Raw genomic sequence first — 23,692 nt, forward strand, 5'->3', positions numbered from 1 at the left:
CGAGAAAATAAATCCCAGTGGCAGGGCCACGTAGAAGTTACACGTCACTGTATTTGCCAATATTTAACTGTTTTGTATGTGTAATTGACTGAACAATACTGAAATACCAAACACTGCAGTTTGCAAAAACTAATTGCAGCATACCGAAGTTGAACCGAGCCAATCGGTTTATAAAACGCTAGAGGATTACAGAACCGAATTACTATTACGATCAGACTAAGTGCTAAAAATAATACAGTAGTGGCGTAAGTAAGCCTGTTTTCTAACGGGAACAAAGAATGGAAAAACTTTATCATGTACCTAATATGTTAGTACATACTCGTAATTATAAAGCACTTCATCCATTGATAATTTTTTTTATTCAAAAAACCCAAACACACATTGTTATTTCGTTGGTTACTTTTGAAAGAGCTAACAGTGAAGGAAATCATGTATGAAATGTCACTGTAATAACCCATCTCAAAGTCCTAAACCAAAACCTAACTTCTCCAAATACACGCGTTTTAATCAACTTATGTCATCACAAAATGTGGTAAATAATTACGTAAATAAACTGATATGAGAAAGGTATCATTCTACTAGCGATCGTTGGGTATTTAAATGATATGACACAAGCAAATACTTTGCAGGCCATGATCGCACGGCACAATCAATGCGACTTCCTCATGGCACAGGACAGGTATCAGTTGCACGTCTGTAAGGCACCGTGCAGAGAGCAGCACAATTCCTTAATGACACCGACAATAAATCTAGTGACTACGTAAATTAAACTTGTTCCAGCTTTAAAATAGAAGTGGCCTGGGTTAGTGTTAGCGTATTTTAAGTATCTTCAGAGACACAGTACGCTGACATCGGACTGAATAAGCATGATAAGTCAATTTTTTTAGCTAAGAGAAACTCGGCAGAAATCATTAAAGTTAAAATCAAATATTGTAGTAGAACTATATAGGAAAGTCGTAAAAAAAAAACGGGAGACACGTTAAGCAGCGCATTCTAGCGGCAGAGCCAGATCCTACGCCGTTAGCGCATATGTGATAAGGGTATTTTTGTCATTTAGTATGTGCGTTTTTTCCAAGTTTTCTGCATTTTTTTTATTTATTATGGCTAGAAAAGTTCCTGCAATGTACAATAATTACGATGTTGCTAACTGCTCGAAGTCGTTTTTAAAGTTAAAATTCCTTAGGCGCGTTGGTGCAGAAGTCGTCTGCGTGTTGCAGCATTCACCTATATATAGTTGCTTATATGAACACGAAGTAACATATTAATCTTATCGTTGTTATAAATAAATCTCTGTGATAGCGAAAATGTTCTTAAATACATTTTATATTCTTTAAGAGCCACACAAAAGGTTTTCCTATGTACGCGATATATGTATTTAGCACTACGGTGTTACGCTTGACTGAGGAATGAAAGTACATTGGGTCGAGTCTAGTCTATTTCAACTTTTTTTTTTTTTTTTTTTTAACAATTTCTTATGTGACTCATTATTACATTTTAACTCCATAGTTAAAGAAAATTACTTGTTATTGTTTAAGTAAGTGTTATTATTATAAAACTATATGCACAACTCAGTCCGTTGGATTGGTTATTTTACACTAGCTAGGCATATAACATTTGAAACATGAAAATAAATCTTCTAAACATTCAGAGGAGTGTGTTTGTTTGCACGTTTTTTTTATTATAAAAAATGTAAAGTTGTATTCCAAACTTGTATAAATTTTACACACTTGACCTTAAACTAGTAAAATGTCACTGTCTACATAAGATTCCTAAAAACAATATCCATTTCCCTTTCCCATCCCTTACAGCGTAATTTTGGTATTTCCTGGTGAAATTTAGCATAACTTCCATTTAAAATAATAATATTACTGTCTTCATATAATTGTGAAAAAAAAAGTGTGTCTGCAACATTCATCGAAACAAATCTCAATGAGTATGGAGTAATATAAGTTATATCTCTGCAAAATATAAACTGTTTTATCATATTTCACGTAATTATTTACGGAATAAACGATTTACAAAAATTCACTTTTAAAGTTAAGTATGTTTCATTGTTAAAAGTTAAATGATCATTGCCCTTTAGTCATTTTGTTTAAAGGTAGGTTATTTTTCATAATCTTTAAGTCAAAATATATATTTTTTTAAAATTGCGAAAACTTGTTTCGATTATGCACACACCGTTTTCGTACAAATGTATGAAGTATGAATTCATTACTCTACGACAACAATATTTCAAATGAAGAAAGAAAATTTGTGCCAATATCGCCCATTATTATACAAGGAAATTTGAATTTCGCGGGCGTTCTTCAGGCAAAGACGCTAGGATCACTGCAGTCAGGTGTCGCCAACGTTCGCCATGTTAAAAAGAATGAGTTTCCTATATTGTTATACTAAAATATTTGGTGATATTTTTTATTATGTCTCGTCAAAATTTTAAACACTCAGAATAATTCTGATGTATTCAATCTTTTATAAAATACACCGACTCAAAATGCATATGATAGTTAAATTATTGTGCTAGCCCGACATCATTTTGGCGATAAATATGCACTGTGTTTAAAATATTGGCAATATTTTTTTTTTTCTCATTTGTAAAAAGACATTGGACCAGAATCAGATCAATATACTCACGCTGGAAAATGGTTGGAGAAAAGATAATCAGTGCTAGTTTAAAGACGCTACGTTGTCTTGAAAATAATTATGATTAATAATTTTGATATTACCTGATCTTTTTTCTTTAAATCGGGCTCGATATAATTTAAATAATTTGTTTTCTTTACGACGATAATCGGTCAGTACTTGTAATCTGGATTTTAAAACTGCATTACAAATTGTTTTAAAGGATTGAAGGTCAAGGTAGCTTGAGTGAGAAACTTATTAGTTTAATGTAAACTTAAGACAATTTAATACTGCAACAATGCTCGTTTTTGAAATGCTTTTTTTAAAGCAAACTATTAATTGATTTTCTATGGTTTTCATCTCAGATATTTTACAGTCATATTAAAATAATTTGTAAATTGTGCTTTTTCCTCATCCATATTTGAAAGAAAAAAATATAGCTTCACTGTAAAATAAAAGCGATACTTCATAATAAACTAGCTTCTATTTGTGCGGGGGGGGGGGGGGGGATGGTCACCATTTCTAGTTCATTTTTCAAGAGATTTGATGTAAAAAGGTTACAGTTCTTTTCTTTGAGGCAGAAGTATGGAACACAAAACTTAATTGGGCCGCTAACGCGTCTTTTTTGTAGCTATTACAGACACTTGCCAGAGTACTGCTGGCGGGCTGAAATTACCATTTGCTTCTTGTGCAATCTTAGTTTTTCTTTGACATTTGTTACAGGCACACAAATGCCAGAATCGTTTTACTGAAGCCCAAAATACACAGCAGTCACAGCCATATATTTGTTTTTAAGTAAAGGATATGTAAAAAAAAAAATAAGGCCTGCGTGGTAATAAAAGATTTTTCATGCCACTAACAAAGAGAGAAATATATTGCATTACCATCACACCACTGTAATTTTTTGACAAATTAATTTTATTTGGAAAAATAATTAAAGGAACGTTAGATAAAAATGATAATAAAAAAATGGTTGCACGTGGAGTCTACGCGCGACAGAAATGAAACTTCTAGCTTATTGGATACAGATAGAGATAAATTATTTACATTTTCGATCACACTATTCACATAAAATGAATGATACTTATATAAATTGCACAAATCAATAACTCTTTTCCACCCGATTTAATAAATTGCTGATAATTTAAATAGAATAAAATAAATATGTTAGCGTCAATCGCTAGCCGTTGCGAAAACTGAGATGTAGACAAACACAAACAGCTTTACGATAATTCCGTATAGTCACTGCTGCGTAATTTCTACCTCACCCCTACCATATAGCATGCTACGCTACGTACCTACCTCCCCCCCCCCCCCACCACGTTTTTTTACGCCTTCCTATTCAATCGATAGTGCATGCTTTGGAGTGTTGTTGGAGTGGCGTCACCGCTGACGCATTCTCCTACTCTACCGTACTTGACTATTCCCTCATGTGATCGGAATTTTCGTAACGCTCGAAAATTGTAGCCCCATCAACAAAGAAGTTTCACTTCAAAAAATAACAAAATTCAGAAAAAATAAAACTTATAATATTAAACATTTCATTGGAGAATAGCTAAAAAATAATTTCGAGTAGTAAAATATATGAAAACTTGGTGGAATACTATATCAAACTTACTAGTATACAGTAAGACAAACTAAAATAATTTATCAGACATTTCACATACTATTTATCAAAATTGGAATTAATTTTCACTGTTATTTTCAAGGTAATGTGCAGTTTCTTAATCCAAATAATTAATAAAATAAGAGTTAGGTTTAGTAACCAGCAACGGCGTATGTCTAGAACAGCATCTTGAATTAAGCGATAGAGCTGTTGACATTTCGGAACCATACTGGATACTTTCGATTTCTGATAGAATATTTCAGCTCAAACACTATCTTGTAAGAGAAAAAAAAATGTTACGAGTGTTCTATCATAGCACGATAACGTTTGTAAAATAAAATACCAACAGCAAACGTGTAACGCTTATGTAACATCAAATTATAAAATAGTCACCTAGCACATAACTACCTTAAGATAAAATAGTCCGTGCCAGACTAGAAAATATAATTAATTGTATAAAACGGAACGCAGTGGTAAAACCACAAACTAGCAATCCCTAAGACCCGGATTTGATTCCCGTCCCTTCGTTATGGCGACTCCCGCCATCTTCATTTCTGTTTTCCTTGGTTTCTCGAGACTATTCCATGTCAGATTCCAGTCTGATACCCATAGTCTGTGTTTTATCTTGGCGTCTTCTAATTACCTCTCATCTATGGATGACAATTTATAGGGCCCCGTCTGCCTGGGCACACATACGGTGCGCAGAGCTTGAGGAAAAACAACGCGATTTCAAAACTACTCAAGATATCCAAGTGGGGTCTGTTTACGAAAAACGTTTAAGAAGGGCCGAAAAGTACATTTGATTTCTTATTAAGTTCTTTAACTGTATCGTTAAGAGTTAAAATGGCTAAAAGGCGTGTTTTCAGAGTAATTTTAGGCGTAAATCAAACAGTACAGATTCGTGAAAGCACGTTAAGGCCGTCCCTGGTCCAGCGACTTGATAGGGAATTGTAGGTTAAAAAGTGTTTTCTACATCTTCTACAATTTTTCAAATAAAAATTTTGTACTTGGCTTGTTTGCTGCAGTTTTACAACAGAAATCATCTGTCAGATTAATATTGTAGAAAAAGTATTGATAAGTATTTTATTTTACGTTTTTAAAATTAAGGAAAACCGAAAAAGTGGTCTAAAAAACAGGCTGTAAGATATACAAATATTTAGAGTCTGCAGAATTTTTCCTTTTAAAGTAAAGATAAAAAAAGTAAGCGGTGGCATACTGATAACTTTATTAGAACAAGAAATATTTCGTATTTTGCATTTTCAGCTATTTTTTCTGGCCGCGAGTAGGTTCACTTGCGCCTGTCTTGCGCGCGGAAGCGTGCAGCCGGCTGCCGTGTTGCCATTACTTCGGACCCATCCTCGGCTAACGGAATCTGACCCCACCTCCTCCGTGCCACTAAATAATCAGAATGGTGCGGAGTACTGTGTCAACGACGAAAAGAAAGCTAAGAACAGTGCTATCAATTCAGAGATGCATGGATGTGCTGCGAAAAGCTAAAGGTTTGAAGAGAAGGTGAACCCAAATTTTTTATAGTTTTAATTATTTCTTCCATTTACTGTAAAGTGTGTTGGGCAAAAAATATTTTGTGCCATAATGTGCTTTACAAAAACTTCCAATTTTTTTCAATTTGAAATGTAATCAAGTGACGCTTTGCAAACTAAACTATCCTGATTCAAGAAATGCGTTTATTTTTATGTAAGTGTAAGTTAGGCAAAAAATCATCAGCTTAAAAGTAAGAGTAAACAAACAGTTCTACGTGGAAAATTAGATTTTGTAAGCATGAAAACAAGTTAATTTTCAACCGACTTAAAAAAAGGAGGTTCTCAATTCGGTTGTATTGTTTTCATTCACGTGAGTATTATACTGTCCAAGCCAAATTGTTAGTTACAATTAGCCAACTTTTAAATTAATTGCTGCTTATAAAAAATATTGTGCTTTACAATTCAATATATATTATTTCAGTTCCTATGTGTAAGACTTAAAAAATTAACATGGCTACGTTGGGGAATTCGACCCATATTCAGCGACAAACTTAATTTCTTAGCACCATTCGTTACTCCGTCAATAATTTTTACTTAATTCGTCTACTAGCTCTGAGATAGCAAAAATTTGGAGATAGTTTCTCTCTTCCCCCCCCCCCCTCCTTTTTTGTTGGAGTTCAAGACAATGTGAACCAAAAGTGGAAACTTGAAACTTGTACCTTAGATAGGTTAAATATATTTTACATATTTTGGAACAACTTAGATTCGCTGTGCGAAAAGTTTCATAATAGATTTCATACTTGCATGCTAAGGTTTACATTAAATAAAAGGCTCAGTAGATTAAGCAGCCGGTAGGTACATATACCATTGTATTATTACATAACATTTTAAGTTGTTCTGTTCTTCGGAGGAGAAAGAATAATTGTAAATTTTTAGACGACTTTCTGAATGTAACTTAAAGATAAATCCCTTTATCAGGCATTATTTTGTTTTTACTTAGGAAGCTACATTGAATGAATCCACATAGCAATGAGACAACAGTTTGAAAATCTTATTAGTTGCCTAAAAATGAGTATTTTATTTAATTTTAGTATACCAATATTAGTCACAAAAAATGGAAAATGTATTGGGGTGTGCGGATATTCGTAAACACGAATAGTTGCGCAGTTATTTATGAACTATTCACATTCGGAAGTCGAATATCAAAGATTAAAATTGCTAATATTTACAGGCACATCTGTAGTTGCTGGTTGTTACTCAGGTGAAGCCAAACTTCTCTTTTTTCATAAGATATTATAGTCATCATTGCTTATTTGCCGATATACAGTAGACTCTTAATCATACGACACTTCGCGATTCCAGGTAAAAGCATCGTTATTGTCATTTGGACTAGTTTTGACCATCCTCGATCCAACCTAATAAAACCTTCTTTTTTTTCTTGAATCCGTATTTAACCTTCTCTAGCACGAAAATAATACACTGTTATATCTAACTATTTATTTCCCTTAATAGATGGCTGTCTTATGAAAAAACTCTGATAACCTACAAGTACATGTAGGACCTGAATTGATACCAAAACAAGCCGTGACACGTGACCGTTCGTCTGGCAGCTAGCATCTACGGGAACAATATTAGCATTCAAATAATGCAGGGTATATTTCACGCAATGTTACCTCACACACTGTGTGTATGGCAGTCCTCACCGCCGCTATGTGCCCAGTCGTATTGTGACGCTCCGCAAAAACGGTTGCTTTTTTCGTTATGATAATAATACGTGGAAGTAAAAATGGCAGTTACAGTTATAGACTCTGGTTTCTACCTACTGATTACTTTTTGGTAACCAATGAACGTTTTAAGATAAACACGTTTTAAATAGCGAAACTAAACAGATTTACATACAAACACATTTATAAATATACGCGTTACAAGATGATAACACCATCTCTTAGCACTCGCCACCCACGACCGTGCTACCACATTCGTGAAATGTCAGCCTTCACTTGAAACTCCTGGAAAGAGATCTACAGAACTATCAGGAGATTGCCGCTACTTTCGGGCAGCTGGAGGAATGTCTGCCTCAAGTGGTGTGGGTATGTACGTGTGAGGACGCCCAGTGACAACACGAAACGAAGCGCTGAATCTCAACAGTGGGCCGTCGACCTTGGGTAGCTAACACAAGCTGGCTGGTAGTATAGTTCTCTTGAAGAGGATCTCAACACGCGGCACCCATGAGTGCAACAAGTTATTTTCCAGCCTACTTCCTTCAAATTTTACAAAGTCTCAATTCCCCCCCCCCCCCCCCTTTTCCGTTATTCATTGCGGGCATGGAATTTGGATTTTAATTTTAATTTTAAAAAGTATAACACTGCACTTTTTAATATTTATATCTGAGAAATGTGCATATTAATGATGTTTACATTGCTTCAATAGGTTAATAAACATGGTACAATTTTCACTTTGTCTGCAAAAGTTAATATAGTATTACTATTTTCACTACATGTGTTCTGTATTGTTATGTATCTATCTAAGTGAAAATGTAAGATAATGTTTCGACCTTGAAATTATTCGCAATAAATTAAAATAAATTCCTGTTCGATTCAAAATTTTCGACCACCAAAATACACTATTCGCACAACCCTATAATGTGATAAGATTTGTGTAGTGAAATATGTGTACATGTGATTTGCATAAGTTTTCTTAACGCTACTACTACGATGTTTTTCTTTAAATTTAGTTTCGGCAAATACAACTTTCCAAGAAAATGATAGAGAATGGAATAAAAAACTAGCTATTGCCATAGGGAACGTAGAAAATGATACACCACATATTAGTGTCGTAGGGGACGGCGGCTGGAATAAGAGGACTGACTGACATAGTTTCAATTTAAGTGGAGTGGTGTGTTATCTTCCTGTTTACACCAATGCTTACTCTATAGTCTGTTGTTCATAAAATAAAATATTTCAGTACTTATAACATCCAGTCAAAATGTGCATATTAACTATTTTTTTCTTTTGAAGAATTGCATTATCAGAGCCAAAACAAACCAACTCTTGTACCTGGGAGTGAAAAGGAAGTATTGCTTCGCATGCGAATTTGCAAGACTCAAAGACAAAAAGGTGAATGAACATCTTTTCTTTAAAAAATATAGTGGTCCAAGCACTGTAATGGAACAAACTATAATAGTAGAAGGGTTCTGCGGGAGTGTTGAGCAGCACTTGTTAAAATACTTACTTTGGTGACGGAGATTCAGTGTTTACTCTAGAATAAAGCAGCGAGTTCCTTACGGAAGGGAAGTCATAAAAATTGAATGTGCAAACCACATTGTAAAAAAACCATTTTCACAAATTTTCCAGAAATATGTCATTTCCACCATCTGAGCGTCGTTTGCTTGAATCAAGAATAGTAAGATTAAAATCCGGCGCGGCGCTAGAAAAGCAATCGAAATTGCTGGAACAACTCTTGTTGGTACATCTATCGTTCGATTGAAACTTGACATAAAAAATGGTCCTCATCATGTATTCGGTTGTCACGAAAACTGCCGTGTAGAATGACTTGATGTAAGTTTTTGGACATACGCCATTGCTAAAAATTTTAGCAATGGCGTATGTCCAAAAACTTACATCAAGTCATGCACTCCCATTGCACAAATCTTTCAAAGATAATGCCGTGTAGAATACTGAAAAAGAAAAAAATACCAATGAAAATTTTGTGACATTTGTGAAAGAGTCGGGGATTATGGAAGCTATTGAAAAGGCTCTTGATCCTATGGTAATGAAATCTGATAGACTCGTACTTAACAAAACTAAAAATCAGGTTGAGCGATATATGAGTATGTTAGCTAAGTTTTCAGATGAAAAACGGGTAAACTTTGCTAAAAGAGGCTCTTATCACGCTCGTTGTATGGGAGCTGGACTGGCCCATGTCAGAGGTCCTAGGTGGCACTTCATCCCATGGAAAAACAAATTTGGTCGAAGCCCAGGAAAATACTTCCAAACAGTTTTAAAAATTAGCTGTCTCCAGTATGAAGATGGCCCTCCAAATAAAAAGAGACGACCAAACAACACTCCTGGTCCTGATTTGGAATATGGTCCAAGTGCTGAAGACATGTTGTGTCCTGAAGACGTGTTGAGTCCTGAAGAACTTGATACAAAGATTAAGTTTATCCTCGAAAACCTGAATCGGGATGCAACAACATTAAAAAATATTCATGAGTTGGAAAGAAGGAAGTACTGTTGGTCAACACGAGAACACTAAATGGAGGGATGCTTCTATGAACAGACTTACAACATATAGTTTCGGTTTTGTGGTAAAAAGAACACATACATCCTGTCACTGTCTAGTAAAATAAATTTTGTATCACAGGGAGATAAATTCCAAAGCCGTTCAGTTTGGACGAGTTAACGAAAATGTGGCTAAGAAAATGTATTCCAAACTAAAAAATGTCGAAGTCGAAGATTGTGGCTTTTTTTGTACACCCAAGCTTTTCATTTCTCGGAATATCTCCAGATGTACTGGCAGACTATGGTTTGCTGGAAGTTAAATGCTTATTTTCAGCTGGGGACGATAAATTAAAGGACTATATTTCAAAAAAGAAAAAAAAACGTTTATCGAAGAAACACTTTGATTTGCGTCTAAAGAAAACCCACTTTTTTTTTTTTTTTTTTTTTTACCAGATTCAAGGTCAACTTGGCGTCTGCAGTACAAATTATTACGACTTTGTAGTTCATACGAAAAATGATTTCCATGTTGAAAGAATTTTGTTCCACAAAGAAATTTGGGAAAAACTCATGCTGTCAAAGCTACAACAGTTTTTTGCGGAGTGCTTACTTCCAGAGATAGCAGATCCATTAAATACCCGAAGACTAAATGCGCGAGAGTCTGACTTTGTAAAAGAAGCTCAAAAATCACTGAAGAAAAACATAAAACAGATTACTTCAGATTTGGTTTCCTAAATTTTATGCATGTTTTCTTCTGTTTTTCGTAGCAGTGAAAGTGCTTGAAAGACTATAATTTCTCTGTTTAAAAACGTATGTCAACATGTTCATTTCAATCTTTAATGTTATGCTAAATTATATGTAATTAATATATTTATTTAAATAGTACACATATTGTATAAATTTTTTAATGGTGTCTTTCAACGGTATCATTAATGTACATACATAAAAACTATCTTTGTGAACTCTCTGTAAAAATACACAAAAAAACTCTGGCCAGAGTAGCATTATTTAATACAGCATTAAATTTTGTATAGTGTTTGTTCCTGTACATTTCAGGAAGTATTTAAGACATTACTTTATTAAAGTATTTAGTACAATTAAAAAAAAGTTATTTCTTATCGAGTGAAAGGTTTTTTAATCGATTAGAGTTATAATACTGGGAATTATTTTTTTTATTTTTTTCGGTTTATGCTCGAAATTAGACCATGAAATCATACCCGGGCCGAAATTATACATCAGAATCTCTCGCTATAAGCCACTATTTAAATAGTAACTAAATCCCAAAAAATAAATTGTTTCAGCGAATAAATTGTAGTTGACAACTGATTAATTGAAAAGGTATGTAAAATAGCACGCGCACAGCATGTGAAGGCCGTGGATCCCGGCGGAGCTGGTGTCTGGCCGCGAGGAAACATATCGGGTGGCAGGGAGGCAGATAACCAAGGCACTGCGACAGCGGCCAGCGCGCGACTGACGACTTGGCAACCCCGCGCGCGGAGTAAGCCTCGCCGCAGCCGAGCGCTGCATATTCGCGACACCCGCGCGCTCTACCGGATAACTACTGACAGGACTGGCTCTTGTATCCCGTTAAGGGCCTTTCAGTAAACCATCATATTCATTTCTATGCCATATCAAGTTACGGTCACCGCTCAAATTTCACAGCTGTCCTATGGACGACGAGAAAACCGCGCGCCAGTTCACAGCCTTGCGCTTAGAGGCGATACCGCGCTACTGGAGCACCAGCGAGCGTCGCGCTTATCATCCCACCTCACTAACACGCATACACCCCAACTAGACGGGCCCCGGAAAAGCTCCTCTGCGAGTCATGTCGAGGTTCTGGGATCGAACCCACGACCCACGCCACTTGTCCGTGACGCACCGAGGACCGCGTGAATCGACTCGCGGCTCAACACCAACTCATGTTGTTATTGCACCCCCACGACAACCAATTTATCCACCTGTCTGACACACCTACCAGCTACCACCATTGGCATTGATGGTTTTAACCCTTGGATTCTTTTTGACTAGTCTCATACATGCGAGCGCATTGTAGCGATTCAAATATTGCATTATTAAATTTAAATACCCATCTCTTTTTTTAACTTTCTAAGAAGATGTGCCACTGTGTAATAAGTAGACTGTACCTAATTTGAGTGCTGTCTCGTCTGCACTTTTATTTGGTGAAGCCGATTTAAGCTGCCTTTAATTTTGTTTTGCCCCGATCTCAGAGCAAGCACCAGGAGCTTGAAATGATGAAACTGTGGCGCTGGGATTCAAACACACTAGAAAAGAAGTCTATTTTTCAAACGAACTGTCATGAACATGTACAAAACTGGCACACTGCTGCAGTTATATTACTTTATCTCACCTAGTATGGTCAGGTGTCAGTCCAAGTGTTTTATATTCCATGACTAGTACATTCAAATATACCTACTACGTTAAATTATAACATAATATCTAGTATTGCAACAAATGATAAATGCTTTTTTTTTTTTTACCGCTCTTGAGCTAGATTTGATATAGGCAAAATTGTTGAGACTACATTTGTTAAATGTTGTCACAAAAAAAACTGCTTCACGAGTGCTGAGCAGGACACGACTTTTATGTCCAACAATACTTTTGAATGACCTACTAAAATATAAGAACTTAGCAAAAAATCAGAAAAAGTCAATCGTGTTACACAATTCATGTACAGAGCAAAAATTATATATTATTCATAATAAAAGTATAGTTTTATAGTTAATTTCTAACTGTACTACACTTAAGCATTATATTTTAGTTTTATATTTTCATGTAAAGTTTTTTTGTATGAACTTTATTTGGATATTTCGTTTCAATATTTGAATAAACTAAAAATACCTTCTTATTGAAAAATACATCACTATTGTGTTTATAAACTTTTCAGGGGTAGGCTTAATTGTTGAAAGTAGTGTCCTGCTTAAAATAAATTTTAAATAATTCCGAATATTGTACGTTTGTAAAATACTTAATATAATATTATTTTCCCAAATAGCGTTAAGAAGTTTCTAGAAAGTAGATTTTTAACTGTAAACGATTTTATTTTCCGTCGGATTTTTTACGTTTTCGTGCAATTTTCACCATAAAAATACATGCATGACCATCAATATTTATAATCACAACGTTTCAGATACATTAAGTTTATTATGCAGAACGTTTGATAGACGTTGTGTGAATATTAGTGATTATAAAACATTCTGGTTCTTATTCGGGCAAGGAATTAGCTTCTTACGTGTATGGTCTCGGTTCGTAGCAAATAATTGTTCATGCTGTAACTTAAATTCCATTTATTATTGCAGAATATGAAATGGCGCGTTTTGAACGATTTTGTGAGTTTTTGTGACTTAGTGTGATGTTTGAAAATATATTTCAACAGTTTGCCGAATTAATGCACTGCATAGTTTTTCTTAATAATGCCAATGTGTGCATGTAATATGCTAAATATTATTGTGGTTCCTAAAAATGTCAGTGTATTTTGTGAGATTGTTATGGTTTTCATTAATGTCTACTGTGTGGTATTTACAGGAAGGATATTTTTTATTGAATTTGGTTTTTTGGGGAGGCTGTTTTTTTAACGTCTAAGTGATCAGAATTAAAGTGAAATGATGTTTAGGTTAAATTAGCAAAATTAAAAATACTGTAAAATTTTGGAATGATTGAAAATCTCTCAAAATGTAGCTTTTTATTCCAACGAGGTTTTGAAAAAACTTATCGACAAATTGGTCGGTTGGGTTAGCTACATTAAAAATACCTTCAAATAGTGTGAAATTTTTGTTAGGTTAGGATATTACGTTAAAAATACTGTAAAATCTTTTGGACGGCTGTTTAGGAATTATCAATATGAAATATAGCTAAACTAACCACCATTCAAAAATTTCAATGTATTATTAATAAGGAAACCTACTATTACCAAAGGTTTACTCGATTTCGTTATTTTTTAATGAATTTAAACATTCAAAATAGTAAACCACTTAATTTATCACAAAACCATCTTAGATTATGATCTTTAAATACGTTGGGAAGCAATTAAAAATATAATGTATTAACATTTAGGTTATTGAAAAGATCGTTAGTTAAGGGCAGGCTGAAAAAAAAAAACTAAACGGTACGACTTTGCAAATATTGGGGATCTAGCGCAGGTCTATTTCTCCAACATTACGACCTTAAATATCCTAAATTAGTTCACTTATATTTCGTGATTTTGCAGATTATTTTAAATGATTTCAAAATATAACCTTATTTAACTATTTATGAAACTATTTTTGATAGTAAAAATTTCATTCAATGGTTTTAAAAAAACTAAAGGAAAATTTTAATGCCAGTCCTAGGTTGTACTGAAAACATTACATCATGTAGTATACATTTTCTTGGATTAACCATTTGTAAGTAGCCTCCATCCTAAAACTATTTTAGCTCATTATTCATAAACAATAAAAATTAGGTTTTCTCAAAAAAAAGTTTTCTACTGTTTAAAAAAACTATGTTTTATTAATTTAATGAATCATATACTAAAAAATAAAGAGTTTAAAGATAAAACCTATACGCGAATGGTTACTTCAAAAATTTGTACCACATCACGTGATTTCATGCTTTCAGTACATGCTATAACTGATATAAAAATTTGCCTACAAATTCATAAAAATAATTAAATGAAGACTAGTTTGGTACAAACCACCTTTAATAAACAATTAAATATGGTTATCTTATCAATTTATTTAAAATCATGTGGAAAAAAACGCAATATCAAAAGTAAAATAATTTAAGATACTACCAAATCACTAAATGGTCCTGGCTTAGTAACATAGCAAATGTGAACAAAGACCAGACCAGTTAAGTTAAAGAGAGCTATTCTTTCTGCTATTCTCTTTAGATACCAGTATACTTGTTATTCTATTATTGTTACGTACTCCTATGCTTGTAAACGTAATAAATTATATACACGCCATATGACATCTGAATATCCAGTAAAACAAATTTTGAAGAGTGGACTAAAAAGAATATAAATTGCTGTAAAGATTGATATTAGAACAAAACATATGAAACTGGTAAAATAGTAAAAATATAAAATGTGAAAAAAAGTTTAAAAATAGTCTAAGTTGACAGCTATGAAATATATATTCATAATCAGGAGGTAAATACGATTAAAAACCTAGTATTAGCATTGAACTACATCTTTATTATTGCAAATGCAAGGGCAACAAAACAAATAAATGACTGTTCTACCAAGCCGAATGAAGCATTTTGATTCGTTTACGCCACTTCACCACTACCACTTTTTTTCCCCCCGTTTCTTTATTCCTCCCCAACATTCGCCACCCCATGATCTAAAAGCTCTATCATTATTTAGGCATACAATTTTTATTAAAATGCTACAAAATATATTCTTTTCGACATCCACCTGGTATTCATCATTAAGCTTGTCTCCAGAATGCAGGCTAACGATGATATTTTCTCAACACGTGCGTTACTTACGCTGGAACAAACCCCTAAATTTCCAAAGTGTCTTAAATTAATGTCACAAGAAAGTAGGCCTAATAAACTAAAAACGCTAGTGTGATTTTTCAAAAAAGCAAATTCCAGAGGCCATACTATACAAAATCAAAAATAATAATATACCGGGCATCCCCAATATTAATGATTTTTTTTTCACGTCAAAAAATAATTATGATTTATTTTAAGGTTAGTTTTTAATTTGAAAATTTAAAACGTGTGTAACTGTAGTGACTATAAGCATTATGTAAATATGTTACGATATTATTAGTCAACACTAAACCACGTTCCATTTACATAAATAATTACAATAACAGCTTCAGTGTAAAACATGTACACACTAATATACAGTTCTGTGGGATCCAAATTACAGGCAGAAGGTTGGATAAATGCTCTCTCTTCACTGCTACTTACTTTACTACACGTTAACACTATCATGCTGGTTAACAGTACACCCATATCCTTACATGCAAGTCAAATATTTCACTATCAATAACCCATTATATTAATATGTAATCATGCAGAACGAACATAAACATTAATTCAGTTCATCTAGGCTATTGTATGAGAAGCTACGAAGAAATATATATTAAACCTTTTTCAATGCCACCATTTTTAATCCCTATGTAAACACTGCAATATTCCGTGCATATCTGGTCACCATATTAAAAGTATAAAGTTCTACAACGTATGTTAGTGTGTTATGTTAATATGTATTGAATACATTGAAAACGTACTTACGGTTTCGACAGCCTGCACAACTCGCAACTTCAGTCAGTTATAGATTAGTTCAGTTGACGCTACTTCCTTCAACAATGCTCATCTCCTAGAAAAAAAAGAGAAGGATTGAGTTTATTTAAAATCGCAATTGAAAACGTTTCGCAACTATTTCTTTCAGTCCACAGAGCAAACACCAACACAGTTCACAGCTATTTTCTGGTAGCACTAACAAAAAGCAGCACGTTCAAGAGACTAGAACACTTCAACGTCTTCTTTCCACCCCTCAACTGGCTCTACCATAGGACGCGCACTCCCCTCCACCAACAACAGACCTGTCCCCTTCCCGTGCCATACGGATCCAGGGCCAGCCAACCCCACGAACAAAACACAATTTTTGGCTGGCGTTTTAAGTTCGCGAAATTCTATCCGTAAATTTGTCTACGCCACAGACCCTTGAAGAGAGACGCAAGCGGCATAGAACCAACAATTTTGTCTCAACACTTGCCAGCTTGTTTGTCAATAGAAATGTGAAAACCATTTATCATAATGTATATCTGCAGGCAAAATCTCACAACACTAAGGAATTGCAAGGAGCGGTTTCCGATATTCAAAGATTTCACAGACCAATGTTTTTAGTAACGTCAGCTATTGTTCCGATAATGCTGACGAGCACTGAGGCAACCTGAGGAATCACTGATTACAATGAACTTACTGAAGTTGTAGTGAATGTGCAATCAGTAAATCATATTTTGGTGCGCCGCGCCGTTTAAAGGTAGGATTCGTTTAAATATCCAGTATCTCTCACAGTTCATAACACAACCTTTTTAAAAAAAAAACTAAATAAAAATATTTATTTTATAAGTTACAGGTGTAGAAACAAAAACACATTTTTGTTTTGTTTTAAATATAAAGATACTAAATCATAGATAAATAGTTCACAGTTATATTGCTTCTGCTTTATATAAATGAAATCACTGCCTATCGTTCCAAAACGAGTAATAAAGCGTCCATAATAATTGTTTCTTTCTTATCATTCCGTTACTGCAGACGCTCGATGACGATTAGTTGGTCACCTCAGAGTTCTTAAGCAATAACAACCCGCAGAATACAGTACGTGTTTTGAAATTTCGTGGCTACCAGAATAGAAAAAAAATATTTACTGCGTCAAATAACATTTATATTTAGTAATTGAAACAAAAGTGTAACAAAAGTGAGATTCGAGATTTTTTTAATAACCATTTGCACCACAAACGCAAGTCTATCTGTTCACATCAGCTGATTCCGAAAGGTCTATTGGCTATTCTCAGGAGTGTATAGCCTACAGAAAAAGAGCTAATGGGGTTAAGGAATCTTTGTCCCCAAAATAGAACAGCTTATTTGACAGCAATGCTGTCAACAACGTGTCAGGACAAAGGCAACTGGCTCATTTTGAGGTTATAAAATTATTTAATACTTTTTACGTTCGAGTATGATTGTATAAAGTGTTTTAACATTTCTTGACTAACATTAAATAATTCATACAATGACACGTTTGTGTGTGTGTTTAGGTGTGTGTTTGGCGCGTGTGTGTGTATGTAAGTACTACTTGTGAACAAACTCACAATGTATTGTTTACGTCACCAGATTTCGACAGTTTTATTAGCAAATTGTAGGCAATGTTAGAGCCGTGCGCATAATCTGTATAAATACATTATAAATCTATTATTTCAACTGGCACAATATTAGGACAAGCAAGTTTATATTTAAACGCATCCTTGACATTTAAAAAAAAAAAAAAAAACTCAAGTATTTTCAAGTTCAGTTCAGTTGGAATACACTGTAGTACCACAGTGCTGTATTGTACAGTTGAATCACATTCAAATGTACATTTTTGGAAACTTTGTTTAAGATCCACCCCACTTCAAAGTTTTATCATTCCGACATATGTCGAAATAAACATTAACGCGGGCCGAGTGTCCTGTATCCACGCGCCGAAAACACTAAATTTTTACATTGTTAGCCACTTCATAAATGACGATTTTACTTGTTCTTATTTCAGTGACTGCAAGTTCAAATATTTAACTTCTAACAACGCACCATGATGCGGAACTACTTTCCCTATCTTGACGCCAACTCAGCGATCGCTCGTCGGAAATGATTTTACGTGGCACGGTCACGCACAGAGTCCTAATACATGTGAGTCGTGCCGGGGGTGTAGGGATGACGCCAACTGAACAGTATTCCAGTTAACACATAAGCACATCCGCGGAGGCGAGGGAGGCCTCGCATGTGCAGGTCACTTGTACGGCCGCCGTCAATATCCGTGATCGGCAGCAGCTGCGCGACACAAAATCCCCTCCGCCCGCTGGCCCCAGGACTGAAGCCATTGTGGTGCCGAGGCCGCCCCTCCGCAGATGGGAAGCCTTCTTTTCACAGACGAGAGAACCAAAACCCGAAGTTCAAGCTCGCTTTTCTTTTTCCGTATCTTTAATGTAGCTATCCTAACCAAATCAACCGTCCACAATGTTTTAAAGTACCTATATATAATGTAGCTAACCTAACCTAATTGACCATTAGTATCCTTTTATCAACACATTTACAATAAACAAAAAAACCGAAGATGCACGATCGGTCGTTTGGCTCTCTCGTCTGTGAAAAGGTTTCCCCTCCGCAGATTTGGATGAGGGGACGAACAGCCCCCCCCCCCCCCCCCCCCCCCCCCCGTCTACATCCGTAAACACCAACGCTTTTAAGTACGTCCCACTGCGTTAGTGAGTTGAGCAGTGTTCAGCGACACTGGAAACGTTGGTTTCATCCAGAGGTCACTAGGGACGGAATCTGCCTTGGCCAACGTGTTTGCCTCGAGCGATGGGAAACCACGGTACGGTGTAAGGAATCAGGATGGCCGGTCCGGGATTGCCTCACCACGTTCCCCAACATGAGCGACACTTCCTACACTGGCGATACACACGCACACAACCGAAAAAAGAAGAATCACGGTTTAAGAATGTATGTCCCGTCCGAGGACAAATGTTTATTTTTACGTTTAACACGGTTAAATGCAATACTGGTGGCTACTGCGTTGTAAGGTTAACAATTCTTTCGTTAAAAATATTTGATATGATTTAAGCTTTTAAAAATCATAATTCTGATCATTTAAAAAAACATGTAAAATAAAATATCTATTTTTCTGAAATAAATAAACCATATCACTTAGCAGGCAGTAAAATTGTCTATTTATTTATTTATTTATTGACAAAGTTCCAGTTTTATATTCAATTTCATTCTCAACCATACTACACAATTATTTAAATGTTTGATATATATATATATATTATATATATTATATATATATATATATATTAATTTTGTGAAAGTTCAGCCACTAAAAAAGACGGCAAGTTTAACCGTGTGGAACGTAAATATAAAATAATGACCTGGAACGGAACATACACCCTTAAATGTTTACAACATACAAGAGCTACGAATTTATTCCACACTTAGCTTACATTGCATCAGGGTGGCAGTATACTCCCCTGATGGAGCGAGGCGCAATGGTAAGACATTGACTCTCATTCCAGAAGCTCCGGGCTCCAAGACCGGTCTGTCATCCCGATTACTGTGTTCTGTGGTTTTTATAAATCCTTACTATAGGCCACAGCCGATCGATCCCTTATCCAGTTTCCTCAGGTTTGTTGAGTTAATCCATCTCCAATAACCTCGGTATCAACGCGACCCCAGTAAAAAATAAAAAATATATATCCCATGCGCCTACTTCCGTCCTGACTGTCAACAAAATGGTATGGCGTCTTACCTAAGTTTCGATCAGTTTTCATCGCCCTTTTATAAAATAAGTTTTATTCTACATACCAATAAAGACCGATTATTAACTACTACGCACGAAGCGCTAATTGGCTAACTCATGTATCTGCCAAAATAACTGCTTAGTTTAGTTAACCTTTTATAAACATAGCCACGTGGGTTTGTTTACAAGCGGTACGCAAACAGATATTTTGAAATAAGTAGTAATTTGACACAGGTCATATTTAAAATCACTTGCAATGAAATATTAAAAACTTGCTGTATTGAAACTCGGACACACAAACGACTGCGTAATTATTAAAAGTGTTGGATTTAATGGCAATTACTCCCTGGTGAGGGCTGTATCACCAACACGAGCTCCCAAGAGCCGTAGGGAAATGGACATGCCATTTTGACGCGACTTAAATGTGTGTGAGGAGATACAATGAGAGTCTGAAGCAACCATCCCAGCAGTAATGCCACCCCCCTCCTTCCCATTCGGATAACCTGTGGTTGACTCGAAGAAAACCCCATCGTGAGAGTTATCACAAGGCTCCAAGTCGTCGCGTCTCTTGGGCTCCGCAGACAACCCAGAGAGCCTGTGGTCTGGCCGAGGTACATCCAGCCTCCAGCAGCTGTCCAGGCTAGTGCTGGGGCTGTGTCACCGCTCACCGCGTCCGCCCTTCAACGGGGAGGGGACCCCTCCGGGAGTGCTCTAAGCAGTCAGAGCTACCAACTGTCAGAGGGTGTCCTCACCTGGGCCGGTAGAGAAAACCTCAGCGGGGAATTCCCAGTATCAACAGGGGTCGCCCCGTACTGCCTATATTTTCCATTCACTTGCGAACTTGTAGAGTTTGTTAACCCATAAGCTAGTATGGTAACTGCCATGGTTCAGGACGCAGGAGACGCATTGGGAACTGGTCCCTTAGGGCCAGCCCCTCTGGATACTCCACCGGCTCTGATGCCTCAAAGCTACAGCATTATTTTACGCCCGATTGAATCTGTTTCCACAGCACAAGCCACACCCAGACTAGCTTTTGCCATTACGCCATTGGTTATTTACGATAAGCCACGGCCTTTGGGACCCATCGGCCTGAGGGCCCAGCAGTACTGACCTCCCAGGTAAAGTTTAAGAAACTTCTGCAGTTGCCTTGCAAGGAGGGCTTTTCCACCTCCTACCTCTTTTCACCATGTCGAGGGACGAGGAAGTAGTGAGTTGCCTTGAATGCGGAGATGCTATATATTCGCATTCATGTATCCTTTCCATGATCCTGTTGAATTCTACCTCGGATATTAGTGCTGGCAACAGCTCCGTCACCTCAAACGGCAGGAACCTTCTCCCGCAGGAGTCAGGACCACGCCGAATTCAAACCCGAACACGAATTGAAATGAGATTTCATAACCTCAACGACGCGCCAATTGCCGTCCGCCATGGAAATAGTTTTGAAAGTTGTATTGAAAAGTAGGCCGTTCAAAAATTGACTCAACAAATATCTAACTGGGCAGCTTGCACGCACGATCTATACCCATATTTAGTCTATGATCGTTGGGGGGTGGCATTATTAAATGCACAGAGGTATGAATCTAGATTACAGTCATCAGACGTTATCAAGCATCATTTCCGTAATGTTTTGGGCAGAACAATATGGCGATGGCGAGGTTGAAAAGTGACTTCTAATACGTCACAGCATGCCGTCTAATGAAAATTTGTAACTCCATTGAATACACGAGCTTAACATTTTGTTAAATGGGAGTTTCGTAAATAATTGAATATTACATTTTTAAAACGTTGTTTAGAGATATTCCACTTATTTAGGAGCTTCGTAATGTATTTAATGCATTAACAATTACTTGTGATTATTCCGGATTTATCAGTTTAAGTGTTGAGTGTAGAACCTAAACAAACTGATTTCTCCCATCAGAAAGCTCGAATAAAATGTGAAAGCGCGTATTTGAAACAAGAATATTCGTATATTATACATTTTAATCTTCGACCAGAGTTAATTCTTTAAATTAGATTTTTTGTAAAGTTTTAAGAGCTATGATATGTAATTTTAATTTACTTGGTCTATAAAGTATTATTTACATCAACAAAATTTATGTTATTCCGTGACTATGTGTTTCCTTTATGATTTAATGTGTGTAATTTTAGGCCAATAATTTGTTTTGAAATCTTTGGTTTTATGAAGGGGGAAAAATTTTTATTTATTAAAACATAAATTGTATTTGTAAACGTTTGTAGTTTGTTGTAGTTTAAAATATATTTAGTAATCTTTCGACCATAATCCCAAATATATATGGTTAGTAATTATATATTATAAAGTTATATAATCGTAACCAGAAATATCGTCAATAGCACGCATTAAACGAAGAACTATTATTTACACCAACGTCTTGGAAATTGATTTTATATAATTATTGTGCAGTTGGACGTCCAAGTGAAAGATGTGTTGCGGGATCCTTCGTATGAAATGATTTTTAACTGACCGACTGACTTGAATTGGTTTCAACTGTGATATCGATCAGTGCTGTATCGACCAGATCTAGTTTTAAAATTGCCTATTTTAAATATATAGTGGATAGTTATATCCAGAGCCACTAAATTGTGACAACTGCGAGAATATCGTAATGGATACATATATACTAGTTAGTTGTAAGGCGCCCGTTGACAAAAGATGAATATAACAACCAAATTAATATACACGAAATATTTATTAAACTTTCAATATATTTTAATATTGTACAAATGAAAATTATTATTCACATATAATAATAAAAAAGTATTTGACTTATAATCAAAATTGATTTTCACTGATAACTTTAATATTCAATAATTTGCAAAGTTAATTATTTAAATTATAAAAGTAAAAAAAAGTTTAAAATCTCACAAATTATATACAAAGTAAAGCTCTTCTTTAACTTCTAACGCCATATTTTGGTGAAAAAATTCAAATCCACTTCTTAAAAGATATAAAAAAAATTGGTTGTCTGTAAATTCGGTTTACGGACGATAGTTTAACGTGACAACGTCATAACAAAACACTGATGAAATGATTGATCCAGAATAAAAGGAAATATATTCGGCCTGAGACTGAGCCGTAATAGGTTTTTGCAACCAAACCATTTAGGCATTAAAAATATTACATTCTTTGAGGAAGAATTTTTTTTTTAATTTTTCTATCTTTTGTATGATAAAATCTACCTCCATTTATGAATAAAATTTAATCATTTTTATTGAATTATCACTATTTTGTATGGATACAAAGGAGTGAAATGAAATGTACAATTTAATTAATAAATTTACTTTTATTTGCATTCATTAATTCAAATATATGAATTACTTTTGAAATGTTGCGTGCGCCGTATTTATTTTTACAAGTAAAAAAAAAATCGAAGTTTCCGAGGTTCGAACCAACTCCCTTTAGATTAGAAGTTAGCGTGCTAACCGCAGAGCCACGAGGTCATACTACAATATTAATGGTTTCAGATGTTATATATATATATATATATATATATATATATATATATATATATATATATATTCTTCGCGGTAGGGGAATAATATTATTTCGTTTTTATAACACGATTTTATAACAAATATGCATCCCAAATACACCAAACTTATTTATGTGTTACAATATTTTTTTAAAACATTGTGCAATAGATCCCGGGTGTAATTTGAATTATTATGTTATTGAGTTATTATGTAAAACACCATTGTTAGTTCAAAACGTATTTGAATATTCAACATTACTTTTAAA

The 23,692-nt window shown here is 35.1% G+C and overlaps 1 protein-coding gene across 4 annotated transcripts in view; it reads right to left on the bottom strand.

The window, feature by feature from the left end:
* LOC134537311 (RNA-binding protein Musashi homolog 2) overlaps positions 1-23,692 on the bottom strand; it is a 511,410-nt gene that overhangs the window by 89,116 nt on the left and 398,602 nt on the right. For 3 of the 4 annotated variants that reach the window (XM_063377622.1, XM_063377631.1, XM_063377613.1), the window contains one exon: positions 16,173-16,257. The gene's annotated coding sequence lies outside the window, so the exon portion shown is untranslated. Of the gene's footprint in view, positions 1-16,168; positions 16,258-23,692 lie in introns of all 4 variants that reach the window. The other variant, XM_063377641.1, reaches the window with a different exon arrangement.

This window comes from Bacillus rossius, chromosome 1 (genome assembly GCF_032445375.1).
Source record: "Bacillus rossius redtenbacheri isolate Brsri chromosome 1, Brsri_v3, whole genome shotgun sequence".
Classification (NCBI taxonomy): Eukaryota; Metazoa; Arthropoda; class Insecta; order Phasmatodea; family Bacillidae; genus Bacillus; species Bacillus rossius.